The sequence below is a fragment of the Poecilia reticulata genome, linkage group LG14 (genome assembly GCF_000633615.1).
Source record: "Poecilia reticulata strain Guanapo linkage group LG14, Guppy_female_1.0+MT, whole genome shotgun sequence".
Classification (NCBI taxonomy): domain Eukaryota; kingdom Metazoa; phylum Chordata; class Actinopteri; order Cyprinodontiformes; family Poeciliidae; genus Poecilia; species Poecilia reticulata.
In genome coordinates this window covers 23222591-23234890 of record NC_024344.1, presented here as the reverse complement: position 1 = coordinate 23234890, position 12300 = coordinate 23222591, and the positions used below count along the sequence as shown (strand labels likewise).

Below are 12300 nucleotides of genomic sequence, written 5' to 3'. Positions count from 1 at the left end.
CGTCAACGGACTCTTGGCTCGCGCTCCGCTTCGCCCCATATACCTCCACCCAAAGTAAGCTCACCTCAGTCATTTCCTGGAGAAACTCCGCTGAGTWCCCGCTAACCCTGCTTTCTCCCGTTGGCAGTAGAAGAACCGGTCCGCCGATTCGGCTTCGCCACCAGCTCCCTGACTCTTCAATAAACATCATTGTTTCTGACTCGCTCTGTCTGATTGTGTTCTTGCATGTGGGTTCGCAACCTTAAAGCCAACATGACACCAGCTTTTCGGACATTTGGGTGGATGAACGCACCTCTTTACTTTCAGCAGCTGCTAACAACAATGCTTAACCACCTGTGAAAATTACATTGATCTTTGCCAATACTTAATTACTACTTATTTTATAATGGTAACATCAACAATGTGTCTCCACTTATACGGTTGAGCTGAATGGGAGATTGTTTACTGGTTACAAAAAAAAAAAAAAAAAGTAAAAAAAAAAAAAAAACTTTAGTAATTTGTGTGTATTTTCGTGTGTTCCAGTATTGTATGGATAACTATTTTACTATCCCCTCGCCCATCCTCCCTCCCCATCATCCAGGTTGTGCGTTACGGCCCTGCGTTCGGTGTCAGAGCGCAGCGCACAGAGCTCCTCCTGCGGCTCCACAACTCAGATGTCCCACTGCACAGATTTGTGACACTTATCTTAATATGAATAATTATAATGGCGCTTAGTTGCACAACTTTACGGACTATTTCATTCGTGACTGTTTTCACATTTATTACGCTGTTCATGTCAGTCTCGATGCTTGCAGTTTTCTGGAGCGCAATGCAAAGCTCAGAGGTACTTAATATATTAACTTGATATTAATAAAGACACAGCGGGACGGATCATCCGGGAAATGATGGACAGGGAGAGTCTGACTAAAACTAACTGGATCTCAGACAAATTCTGGATTTTGTCAGCTTATTTGCAAGCCCAAAAACCGCAACCCGCGACTCATTAAATCTGCAAGCGACTTTAGAAAAAAAATAAATAAATACAAGCCTAGAGCCGCTTATAATAATCTGACTTGGCAAGCGAAACTCAAAATAGTTTTTCCAGCCGCTGTTGATGATAACTGTCGCATAGAAACGGCGGTCACTCCCCAGGATGCGTAAAGAAAATACAATTAAATTACAAAAGAAAATAGTGTATATATATATAGTGATTTCAATAAGTAACTAGTCTGACTCCTGGATTTGAAATAGCAACGCCTTAGATTACTCGTTACTGAAAAAGGTAACGCGTTACTGACATCACTGGCAAAGACTCCTCCCTATTTGGAATCTGGAATATAATTATGCAAGTGGATTGGAGCTTCTGCTCAACGAGTTCTGTTGCCACGTGGGTGTGGGCTCAGTTTTCTACAATGCTTAGGCTGACGTAAGTGTCAAAGTAAGATGACATGAATAACAAGTCTGATGAGAAGGTTGCACTCAATGATAATTTATCTTCCTTCGCCTCCTTTTGTATGTACTCCGTCCCAGCGACTTGAACTTGAAAAGGTCTGACTTTTGTACACACTGCTCATAACTGACGTAATGAAGCATAGGAGCTTTGAGTTTACTCGGATCAATTCCTGAGCTCTTACCTTAAAGAAAGGCAAACACTCTTCCACTGGAGGCATCCTTCCTCAGAACAATAAGTCACTTGTTCCCAGGTTCCTCCTTCAGTCAATAGGAAGCCTCAAACATCCAATCAGATGCTTTGTTTTATCACACTCTTATTCACTGTGAGGGGTGAGGTAACTACTTGCCTCACTGCTATCCCCATCAATGTTCGTCATCATTGCCATAACAACGGGATTGTTGTCGGTCTTTCTTCCCAATTTTACACTTGAGGAAATGTACTGCTTAATAAAACATTTGCTAAACAATAAAAAGAACCCATCAGAACCGGTTCAGAATAAAAAAACAAGTTGTAGTTCATGGTTTGTAATTTTAAAACTTTTGAGCCAAATTTCCTAGTTAACATTAATTTTAAAATAATCTAAATGTTTGGCACATACTCTTGATCACGTATTTACTCACTCACTAAATCATTTACACTAGAGAACAGTATAGGTGATGAAGTATAAAAGTAAGTACACCTCTATTTTGAGCTGAAGAAAGAAGTAGTTTTTCAGTTTTTCAAGGAAACAATGTTGTAATTACAGTTCAGAACAAAAATAAATAAACTATATGACACAAACAACAATTTCCCTGTCACAGGGAATTTCCCTCTCACAGAGTTTCCTGGTAGTGCACTACAACCAAGCTGAGATTTTATCTTAAAGAGCACAAAACCTATAAATATTGCCCACCAAATGATAGAATATATCTTGAATAATTGGTTTTGGAATTAACAAACTAACAAGAGCACAAATTACTTAAATACTGAGATGTATGAGGAAAAACAAAAATTTTCAAGCTACAGATATTACAGTTAACATGCTAACATTCACACTGGAATGATATTAGCATGCTAACTTTAACCAATTACTGCTTTTTATTTACCTTGGAAGTAGTAACTTGGAGCTGTGAGTGGCATCACAATCAGCTAAACAGTTTCAGTTAATATCTAAGAAAAGTTGAGTTCTAATATGGCAACACCAAAGCAGCAGCCATTGTTCATACCTCTTGCGAGCATTGTTTAAGCTATAGCTACTTTCCATATTCAAACACCTTTTTTTTCTTTTTTTTTTAGTTTAGAAGGTTGTATGCAGTTGCATGCACTACATGTAACACTGATGTTAGTTACACTATACCTTGTGTGTCTCGTAAAATAAACATGTTTTCACAATAGCTTACCATTGTTGGAGCTACCATATTGGATCATGAAGTCAGAAAAAATGTAAAAATCTCAGTTTCCAAATGGTAAGTCCGACTTCGATAGACTTTCAAGTTGATTTTTTCTACTCAGAAGTCAAGTAAGTTCTGACAACAAATAGCATGTAGCATTATTGCAAGGTTAGCCTTTGCATGCTAATATTAGCATTAGCATGCTAACAGAGCTGATGTCATGTTGCATGATATCAGCTTAAGGTTTGAATATTTTTATTCCAGCAGTGAAAAATCGCTTTGACGTACAACATTTTTATCAAACAGCATTTTATGTGTTTCATGCACTACAGTTAATTAGGCATAACATTATGACCACCTCAGTAACAGTGTGTTGACTATTACGACACACAGGTACCAACTCAATGTAGATTTCAAAGAGATTGAAACTAAACTCATGTTCACCTTTCAACTTTTGAAAACCCTGAATATTCAGTTTGAACTCCAATCTCACATGAAGGGAAACATTGATTTTTTGAAAGGAAACCACATTGTATTTATGCAGCATTTTAGCAGGTATGATTACACAGCATGAAGAACTGTAATATTAGGCTCTTTATGTTAATAGTTACCAATTAAGGCATTTCCCTGTTCCAACCTTCAAGCATGGCTTGACTATCCTAACCACTGTTTTTATTTTCATCTTAAACCCACTTTTACTGACATGCTTAGACATAGCGTATACAATCTAGGGTTTTCCAACATGATGCATGACTTTCCCCTCAGCCTTCCATCTCTGTTGTAATATACTTGGGATGGCACTCATGAACCTTTAGTGTCCACAGCACAATGAATTTATGACTCAATTTAAACCCTGTAGAAGGAAATACTCAGACTATAAAAGCCAAATGTCATAAATTTCAAAAGAGCTCCAATTCAAAAAGTCCCACTTACATCCTTGCTGAAATGTCCAGTAATGCAGCAGGAACTGCCAGGGACATGTCAGCAGTGAATGATGAATAGTAAATGTTTCACGTTGAGTGTGATGACAGGAGCACTTGAGTTTTGCAACAAAGGAGTCGCCTTTTCCTCAAACAGAAAGACCGATCAAACAACAATCGCGTTACTAGATTTTACTTTTTTAACTATCCTTTGGTCCTTCTGATGATGTCATTCTTAAACATTTAATGATTGATGTTTACATAACTATCCTCTTAGCCAAATACTTTTTTATTCTTAAGTAACTGTTTGGATGTGTATATACTTGAGTAAAAATATACTGAAGAAGTGCTACTCGGGTAATATTTTAGGGTAATCTAGCCGACTCTGGCCACCACCAGGCTTTACGGCACAGGACTGAAGTAAGTCTTCATGAAAGCTGCCCTTTTATCACAACTGGTGCTGCATGTTATTAAAATGTTCCTTGTACTCTGAGAAAATAACACCCTGCACCACCTTCCAAAGCTCCACCACGTACAACATGTTTCAGATGGAACCTGATGATCATTTTGTAGGCTTCACTGTTCCAAACACTTTCTGCAATTAACCAGCAGAGCTGACCTAAAATTACTCATCAATTACTAACTGTTGAAGTCTAAAAACTTAAACCTGACTTATTTAAACATACTTAACTGTGGGAAAACATCTTAGTTTTTGTCTTATGTATGAAGTGCTGTAAAGAAGGTATGGTAACACTTTATTTGAAGGGGTGTAAATAAGTCTGTCATGACATAAACATGACATAACACCTGTCATGAACATGAATAAGCCTTCATGAATATTTATGGCTGTTGTCATAAAGCGTCATTCGGTAAATTATGACACTTTTAATACAAAATTGACATTATTCAAAATGTCTTTGTTATGACAACTTGACATTAACCAAGAAATCATTACTGTTTAAACTTTACCTTTAATAACATAAAGTTACCTAATTTTTAAAGTGTAATCAGTAATACTTTTATAACAAATTTGTACCAGTAATGATTTATTGGTTAACGTCAAATTGTCATAACAAAGACATTTTAAATAATGTCAACTTTGTATTAAAAGTGTCTTAATTTACTAAATGACGCTTTATGACAACAGCCATAAATATTCATGAAGGTTTATTCATGTTCATGACATGTGTTATGTCATGTTTATGACAGTGTCATGTCAGTCTATTCACCCCCCTTCAAATAAAGTGTTACCGAAGGTATTTGTCTTCCCTAGTTGCAAATTTCACTCAATCCTGATTGTGCTGGCCAAAAATGACCATACGTAAGAACACAAAAGCTTCTAGTTTTGCTGGGTTAAACGCCATGCAGCGCTACTTTTGAGAAGATGTAGATTGATGTATTCATGGGATTCAACCTGTTTGTAATCAAATTAATCCACATAAAATTTAAATTAAATCGCCTCTACTTAAAACTTTGGAATCTTCTTCTTTCAGTTTTAAGCATTAACATTCAAATCCATTATTTTTCAAAAATGAATTTAATACACTGAGAGCATGACATGGATCAGTGGGGCAACAAAAAAAATAGGTCAACATTTACAGGAATGCAGCCTCAAGTCCCCAAAAAGGCACAATCAAAGTGCTGCCAACTGTTATTATGGTGTTTAGTCCATCATTGCGTGTCATTTCAGGTCAGGTACCGTGAGAAAATAACATCTTTGTGCAATCATTCAAGCCGTAATCATTTTACACTGTTATAATGGCACCTGAGTTTCTGCATAGATCTCTTTTCTGTTACAAACTACCTGCTGACAGTGACGTTAATTTGATTTGGCAGATCTTCTACCGTCACATATCTGGGAGTTCTTTTCATCCAGAGATACATTCTGAGAATTTCTAATTCCAAGCGCAGGAACGTCAAACTCTTAAACTTAATGAGTAGGTTCAGTTCACCTACATTATGTGCCAAGATTTCCTGGTACTGTCCTTAAGTAACGTACTTTGTGATGTCAGTAGTTCTAGTACATTAAGTCTCTTTATTTCCATCTTACACTGTAAAACTGTAGTTTGTTGGATATTAGTTTTTTTAAAAACTGGTTTTAATGGCAATAATTTTTTCCATTTCTACTTCACCCTCCACAAATAAGCAACAACTTGTGACCTGCATGATCAAATAGGGGGCTCCTCAGACTGCTAGTAACAAACGAGGGAAAATTACAAACATCTTATTTACACAGAAAACGTTAATTTTCACAAGTTTTCTAAAACAAATGATTGAATAGTGTTGGGACAAGAAACTGTTTTAGTAGTTTCTAAACTTGATGGAAAGTGCTTACATAAAATGTACATGTTTGACAGTAACATGTCGTTTAGCGAGAATACTTATATTTCTGAGTCATTTAAGTGACTAAAAACCAACAAATAATCGCTCAATATCAGTCTGGGAAAAGTGCATTTAAGGAGATTTACCAGTAGAAAATACTTCAGAAAACTCACAGTATTCTTAGGAATGAAGGCTCTGGTTTCTTCACCCCAGGTCAGAATGTGCAATGCTCAGACAAAAAGCTCAGGCTCTACATTCTTCAGTTAGCTTGTTAAATGTTCAAAACTTGTAACAGAATAATTAGTAAGGACTTAATTGGACTGGCCTGGTTTTAAAGCTGCACTTCCAAACTTCAGTAAACAACACAATTTTTACATATTTGTTAAAACTGTCACTGTGTTGTGACAGAGTAACATGAGCAGTTTGAGTATTATTGAATTAAAAGTCAGGTCTGAAGCTGGGTCCAAACTGGGTCCAAACTGGGTCATGAACAGAACTGCAGCATTAAATCTGCAACAGAAAGGTGGAAAAGGTAATGATACAAAGTGTTGCAATGGTCTAATCAAAGTCCAGAGCTCATTTTAAATGAAATGTTCAAGTGACTACTGTCTACAAACCTCAATAAACTGAAGCAAATGAGCGGACCAGTGATATGGGAGACTGATTAAGAGAAAATAACTCCTGAGAACTGCTGCTGCTGAAAAGGTTGGATAAGTTAATTTATAGTAATACTTGGACTACTTATTGGTTAATTTTGATTAATTAACTACGTTTATGCTCTAAAGTACAACAATTTTAGCATAATTAGCCTAAAAAAAGCCAGAATCTTTGTATTGATATGTTTCTATTAGCTTCTGGTAGCTTAAATCTGATGCACAAGCGATATCCACAACCTACAGCCACAGGGGATTAACTTTTTCTCCCAAAACCAAATACATAGTACACTGGAAAAAAAAAACTCTTGTTGTGTTTAAGTTTTGCTAAATAACCTAAATAACAGAATAAGAACAATAAATATATTTGTCGTTGAGTATCTTTATTCAATAATTTAGCAGCAAAAAGGGTTTTTGAATTGAAAATTTTGCTTGTTTTCAATAAAATACAATTAACTAATTATAGACCTTGTTTATAACTCAATTCGCAGTGTTCTCATTCTATTTATTAAAAAAAAAGAAGTAGCACAATTTTTCATCAGGTGTCGTGTTGAGTTCTGTAGAAAAACGGAGACCTGGGCGTCTTCTTTAATTCTTCATTTCTGTTTGTTTCAAACAGACAAAATAAAAGCTAACAATTAGTCCTATCCTGATAACAATGCAGTGACATGTTTGAGCTTGGCTCAAAGAGTCTTTTATCCAATACCACATAGTCGACACGCAACATGCTGCTTGCGTTGCGTCACAAGCAGCATTCCAGGCCTCCGAGCCACTCACTGAATCAAACTGTTCTTGAACTGTTTCCAAAATGCGCTATGTTAGAAGCTAAATGACATCAGGTTAGACCGTAGATTCCAGTGAGGATACGTCCTCATTCTCATTTAAATCTAAATCTGCTCCAGATCTGAATAATCTCCTCAGAACAGGAAACGGTTCATTCATACGTTACTCCAAGTCAGGTTGTCCTTTTATGGAGCTAACTTCCTTCCTGTCGGAAGACAGAAAGAAAGGAGGACAGAAAAAAAAGTTAGAGCCTCTGAGGCTTTGAGGCGGGTTCAGGCATGACATTAAGGAGATAACAGAGAAGATAAAATGGCCTGTTCTTATTCAAACTCAGCAAGTAGAAAGAAAGTCATTTGATGATGGAAACTACCTCTGTTGATTGCATAACAACTTCAGGAAAAGTTTTTCTAGCAACGTATGTGCTATGGAGCATATATTTGTTTATTTCATGTGCTTTGAAGCATTTATTGGTGTATTTCATGGTTTATCTTTTAGCACATGTAAGGACTAAAGATTCCCCAGATAAATGGACCATTTACTGAAATAAACGATGGAAATTAGAGTAAATTACAGAGTAGGAAGGCAGAGTGGAGTCTGTTTAGGCTGAATTAGTGCTGACAATAATTTTTATTATTTAATGTATATAAACCTTACTTATATAAAATTTGCGGATTGGCAGGAAATCCAATCAAAAGTGAAGTTTCAAATAGTTTATTTGGCGGTTCATATAACATTCCTTTGTGTGGAAAACAATCTTCTTTTCATCTTTGATGCAGAAAAATCCGCAAATCAGTTCAGCAAATACTTCTCCATGTAAATGAGGGACTGTGTTTTCTCTTCATATCTTCCTGACCACCAGTAGTTCATTTTTGTCCTCTGTAGAGGACATTTCTAAACTTGAATATCTCCCACTCCCTGCATTCTACTGAATTAATTCCTTTTGGTATCTGGAGAGGACATTTAGGGCTTTTCAATGATACCACATGTGAAGCGGTGGGACTTTTGTACGTACCTTTTTCTAATTCAAAAAATGGCATTTATCAGTAGTAACACATTTTATGGGAAGAGACAAAGTAAGTGCATAAAACCTTTTATTACCTTACAAAGACTGTGGGATTAAAAAAAAATGGTGATTGGACAATATTTTTTTTCCTGGTAGTCATATTCAAAATCAACTTTAATACCTGAACCGTGATACTGAGTCATCACGATTCACTGACAGGAAGCAAATTTGTAGAGCCAAGCAGTGCATGCATGGACGGAGGAGCAGTCTGTGACAACCCAAGGACTGAGGTCAGCTGGTCCTCTGGAGATGATGATTGACCGGGTCATTTCACCAGCAAATATATTCCACCCCTTTTCCAAAATGACAAAGCTATGACAGAGTGCTTCAAGGAACATGGCTGATCTTTTTCTAGACCTTATTGTCTGAAGACATGCATTAAGAATTTGCGCAACAGTTCGACTCTTCCACTATTTCTGAGATTTTGGCAAAACTTTAAGGCAACTCTGGAAGGAAATAAAGTGCAACACTGTGAAGACTTTTTGAAACATAATCAAGGCTTTCCTATAAAATTAGAAATTCTCAGAATGTATCTCTGGATGAAAATAACTTCCAGATATGTGACTGTAGAAGATCTGCCAAATCAAATTAACGTCACTGTCAATCAAGCTGTCCTATAAAATGTCAGTGTGTGACTGTGGTCTTGTTTGTGGTGGACCTTTCTGTCACAACACTTATATCCTCTGACTTCTAAATTTGTCCTTTAACTTGTAGCTACAATTCACTGCACCAAGAACCGTTGATGGAAATGACATGAAGACTTCAGAAAAAGATACTGAGCACACTTCCTTCTTCACAAAATGTAAAAAAAAGTAGAGTGCTGTCAGATTTTAGCTGTTTCAGAGTATCTCTTTTCTGAGAATGTTCTGTTTCTCCAGCCAGCATTTGTTTATTTTGGGGTTGTATTTAACCAGAATACCCTGCTCTATAGTCCACTTCCTGCTTTTGGGGTGGTTTCCAGTTTGCTTGGCGTTCACATACGCATTCGAACCACACCAAAGTTCATTTCAACAGAACCAAAACCTAGGTGTGATGGCCGATCAGAGTTTGCTTTTCAGAGTTTGAAGACCTATGACCTTTTCGTGCCCCTTTTCCTGATGTGTAAAGGTTAGCTACATTCTTCTCTGTCAGTTGTTTTGGCTCAGAATTTAGCAGCATCAGATGAAACTCCATATCTTTTGATGTACTCTTTGCACAAACAGGTGAGGACAATTACTTGCGTTAAACACATTGATGTTATTAATCAATATCAAAATTTCCATATTATGTAAACATTAGACCAGAATCATTTGGGTTGTTTCTGATGTGAAAAAACGCTAATACCAGGAGTGACAGAAATTTTGGGGTACGAAAGCTTATTAGCACAAATGCATTCTCTTTAAAAGTGTGATGGAACAAAACTTCTGTAGTTTTTATGGTGTTTCTAGGCGCTGAGTGGAAAAGTTCAAGCTGTTCTTCCTTCCCAAAGCTGAAACGGTTGAAACTGCTGTCCGTCAGCCACTAATTGTGCGGGAGTGATGGAGTGATTGGTGTTTTTGTATTTCATCCTCCGCTGCTGTGCAACCAGAGGGTAGCTGCTGGAGGATGCCCGAGGAGTTTTCCACTCACACTAGTTCAGGCTCAGTCAGCACTTTTCTGCGTCCGTTTATTGGGCTGCTGCTAATGACCTCATCATTGACGTGTGCCGGCTTCTGTAACTAAACTGACTCACGCACAGCTTTGTGCTCACCCACGCCTCTACACAATGCGCTACTTAAAAATCAGTTGTAATCACGCATTGGGAAGAACAACAAAAGGAAATCGCAACAGATTAACTTAAGTCGTAACTGAGAGGTTTGAAGCGCGCTGGGAGCCGGAGAACGGCTCTACAAACACAATCATCCTTTTTGTTGAGAGGTTTTGATAACCATTAAGGTGCAGTGCAACAAACACAGTAATACACACAGTTAACTTTAAAGCTGCTGTTATATTCTCAGTTAGGAGAGAACTTGAGAAAAGTCCACTGAGTTAAGTGCCAAACTGGATCAGAGTGAACTGGCTGCAACTGCGTCTTAAAATGATACTGTTTTTTTTATTTAATTCAGCTGATTAAATCTGACATTGCGTAATTGAATGTATTTACATGCAACGTAATTGACTTCATTATGATTGAAAATTAATTAAATTAATTTCATGCCACTTCGTAATGTTTAATTAATTCAATTTAATCTGATAGAAAGTGTCATAAAGAGGCGTTTGTAAATTAATGTAGTTCAGTTTATTATAAAATATGGAAGAGTAATTAAATTTAATTCACTTTAATCTACTGTAATACAATGTAATTTATTTAATTTAATTTACAAAGAGGCGTTTGTAAATTAATGTAGTTCAGTTTATTGTAAAATATGGAAGAGTAATTCAATTTAATTCAATTTAATCTACTGTAATACAATGTAATTTATTTATTTTAATTAGATTTAATTAAACTCTCTTCCATCATGAGTCTCAGTTCCGGCGTCCCACAGGGCTGTGTGCTCAGCCTCTTTTTCTACTCATAATATTTGACATTTGTGTAAGAAGACATTTAGTCTGAGTTTTTCAGCTGCAGTCACGTTTTGCTTGTCGGCATTCTTTTGTATGAGAAAGGGCAGGGCAGACATCTTTCACTCCAGTGTTTGCAGAGCAGTGCTGCATAAATCCAAACACACATGTTCATATGAAATGGCCAGAGAACTGACAGACTGCATACCTCTTCTGAGAGTAATTTCTGAGATGGAATCCAGATCTAAATCAACATCAAATTAATTACTTAAAGATTTGCCACACCCTGTCTCTACAGAAACACCTTTCTGCAAACACAACCGTCTGACCGCATGAACTCCCTCCGATTCGGCTGGTTGGGCAAAATTCTTACTATTGCTAGAACTTTAAAGATTTTCTCCAACACTAATATGCCCAGCAAAACCTTTTTGAATTTGAACTTGAAACAGTTATCAAATGCTTAATCTTAATTAACACAAACATCTTTTGCTTTTACGCTTTTCTTTTTCAACCAATAGATTCTCACATTAATTATGTCCCAGCTGTCATGGCGAAACTGCAGCCGGATCGACATAATGACACACCTCTGCCGGCAGCTTTAGGACTGCCATTGTTCACAGATTCCTCCAAAAGGGTAAAAATGCAGTTAATGAGCAAGATAATGCAAATACCGATGAATAAGCGTGAGAAATGTTTTGGTGTTTTTCTTTTTCCTGTATTTTTAACAATGTGGTGAAAGAGATGGGTGTGTAACTGTTTGGTTTGTCTTTGCTAAGTTTAGTTTGTTTTCTCTCAGATCATAGCAACAAAACCTTTGATTTGTCGTGACCTTTGACCAGGTTTATTATGAGATCTCATGTAACTGACAGGATTGATGTTTTAACCATGTGACTCTCCAAACTGCTACAATTACAGTCAGAGATTTCCACGTGCTTCAAGTCAAAGCTGAGGCGTAGCTCAGCTTTTTAATGTGTCTGCATTGATGCACAAGTCATAGTTTAAATAAAGCAGGACTAAAGGAAACAAAAGGCAGTCTGGGCTTTTTTAACTCACAAAGACTCATCAAGTGAAAGGAGCAGTGAACCTTATCTACCTAACTATCTATCCTCTAGTCTATTTAGTTAGGCAGGCAGGCAGGCCGGTAGATAGATAGATAGATAGATAGATAGATAGATAGATAGATAGATAGATAGATAGATAGATAGATAGATAGATAGATAGATAGATAGATAGATAG

The 12300-nt window shown here is 36.8% G+C and overlaps 1 long non-coding RNA gene across 1 annotated transcript; it reads left to right on the top strand.

The window, feature by feature from the left end:
* On the top strand, positions 1 to 199 carry LOC103476273 (uncharacterized). Its single transcript, XR_535437.1, has 2 exons — positions 1 to 54; positions 128 to 199. It is a non-coding gene; the product is annotated as an uncharacterized LOC103476273 (long non-coding RNA).
* The last annotated feature ends 12101 nt before the right edge of the window (positions 200 to 12300 follow it).